Here is a 2,909-nt window from a genome sequence, read left to right as displayed (position 1 = left end):
TCCAAAGTCAATGGGACTGCAGAGAAGTCTGAAGCTATCTATCCAGTGTTTTCTGGATAACAGACATGAGAAGTACACAGATCGGGTTAGTAAAGAGAGATGAAATTTCATGTACTTATGCAAGTTTTCCAGGCCTCCTCTCATAAACACATACAAACACTAATATATCCTCTCATGTACACATACCGGAGGTTACTCATTGTACGCTGGCGTATTATAGCCCTGCTGAACATCTATGGTAGTTTATTTCTGTGTCAGGACCCCAAAAGATGCATCAAGAGTCCTGAGCCTCTTAAATGCTGGGAAAGGAACAACCCCCGAGGATTAAAGAAAATAATCGCAAGTGCTGGCTATAAGCTAGCATTTGCAATTTTTTCAGGGCTATATGTATATATATTTCCACTCATACACACAGTGTGTATATACAGATTTAAGACGCATAAATAAAATACAGATGAAACACAAATGCAGGTTCTGTTTTGTATACATAAAGCTTAATATTTGCATAAAAGAGGTTCTACAACTAAATAAATCTATATTCAAGTTCCTCAATTTTGGCTGGGTTTTCTGTGAATAAGAACACTTTACATCTGACAACAACCCAATGTAGACATTGCTGTGGGCTAAATAGCAGCAGCACAAAAAGTATATTATGATACTTTGGGACACATTTACTTACCCAGTCCGGAGGAGATCTAGAAAGTGCTTTGTCTCACGACAATGCACTGTGCTGCGATTCAAGAAGATTGTGCGCCCGATATCGTGCATGTGTCGCTTCCCCGCTCAGGTCCGATAGAGTTCACCATCTTCCTTCCGGTGCATGTAAGTGCTTGGCTTACGACACAATTTTTAAGTTAAATCCTGCAGTTTGTCCGAATCCGTTGGATCGCCTGATGACCCGCCCCCCGATTTTGTGTCGCATGTAAGCCGGTGCGATTGCGACTAAATCCGATCGCGTGCAACACAATTCACGGTGGAAAAGAATTTTTTTATTCTGGAGTGGTGGTGATTTATACATATTCTGTATGTCCTTGTTCTTGGTCTCAACTCCAATCTTGTCTCCTCTCCAGGACTTGAGGCGCTCATCTTTGCAGGATCTTTTGCTGCAGGAATAGTTCTCCTTATCCTCAGTACTGTTGCCTTTGCTAAAGCTTTAAAGAAAATGACTGCCTTGAGAAGTCGTGCTAATCCTGCTCATGTTGAGCTACTCCTCTGAATAAAATCTGAACCTATCATGTCCTGTCTACATCTTTTCTGAATGGCCAACAACTGCGGCTCTGAGTTTCTTTTGTGTTGCCACAGTTACTAGAAAGGAATGGATCATTGTCATAGGGCTGTGGAGCGGTGGTAACTAAGGAAACACTTCTCTTATTCTCATGTAATGCTGGAATTATTTGTTACAGAAACTTAATTAAGATTATCTTCATAGGTTATGAAGAGGGGGCACGAGGTATTATGGTCCAGCCATTCTTTATAAAGGAATGGAATTAAAATAATTTAATAAGTAAAAATGCTGCTTGAACTTGTGATCAGCCACCATCCTACATACAGAATCCAAAGTCAATGGGACTGCAGAGAAGTCTGAAGCTATCTATCCAGTGTTTTCTGGATAACAGACATGAGAAGTACACAGATCGGGTTAGTAAAGAGAGATGAAATTTCATGTACTTATGCAAGTTTTCCAGGCCTCCTCTCATAAACACATACAAACACTAATATATCCTCTCATGTACACATACCGGAGGTTACTCATTGTACGCTGGCGTATTATAGCCCTGCTGAACATCTATGGTAGTTTATTTCTGTGTCAGGACCCCAAAAGATGCATCAAGAGTCCTGAGCCTCTTAAATGCTGGGAAAGGAACAACCCCCGAGGATTAAAGAAAATAATCGCAAGTGCTGGCTATAAGCTAGCATTTGCAATTTTTTCAGGGCTATATGTATATATATTTCCACTCATACACACAGTGTGTATATACAGATTTAAGACGCATAAATAAAATACAGATGAAACACAAATGCAGGTTCTGTTTTGTATACATAAAGCTTAATATTTGCATAAAAGAGGTTCTACAACTAAATAAATCTATATTCAAGTTCCTCAATTTTGGCTGGGTTTTCTGTGAATAAGAACACTTTACATCTGACAACAACCCAATGTAGACATTGCTGTGGGCTAAATAGCAGCAGCACAAAAAGTATATTATGATACTTTGGGACACATTTACTTACCCAGTCCGGAGGAGATCTAGAAAGTGCTTTGTCTCACGACAATGCACTGTGCTGCGATTCAAGAAGATTGTGCGCCCGATATCGTGCATGTGTCGCTTCCCCGCTCAGGTCCGATAGAGTTCACCATCTTCCTTCCGGTGCATGTAAGTGCTTGGCTTACGACACAATTTTTAAGTTAAATCCTGCAGTTTGTCCGAATCCGTTGGATCGCCTGATGACCCGCCCCCCGATTTTGTGTCGCATGTAAGCCGGTGCGATTGCGACTAAATCCGATCGCGTGCAACACAATTGTCTATTAAATACCTGTCCCAGTGCCGCGATCCCCGAAAACTTCGGGTAAAGCGGCCGCGGGACCCTTGGTAAATAAGCCCCATTGTATCAGTCGGCACAAGCGCATTATCAAATAGCTTTGTTATGTGGCCTTTAGCCTCATTCATATTTCTGTATTTTATATATATACATATTTGTAAGCTAGGAGTGGAACAAGAACAGACAAATGGATATATATATATATATATATATATATATATATATATATATATATTGGATATAATGGAGAGAGGTATGGGAACTGTTCTAGAGATCATGAAAGTCATCATTATGATTCTTTTTGCCATTGGTCATTTCAGAATCATGGATCAATGTGCTGCAGTCTAACTCGAGCAGCAACTTGAGAT

This window comes from Engystomops pustulosus, chromosome 7, assembly GCF_040894005.1.
Source record: "Engystomops pustulosus chromosome 7, aEngPut4.maternal, whole genome shotgun sequence".
Lineage (NCBI taxonomy): Eukaryota > Metazoa > Chordata > Amphibia > Anura > Leptodactylidae > Engystomops > Engystomops pustulosus.
The sequence above is the reverse complement of the archived record's forward strand: the minus strand, read 5'-3'. Positions refer to the sequence as shown.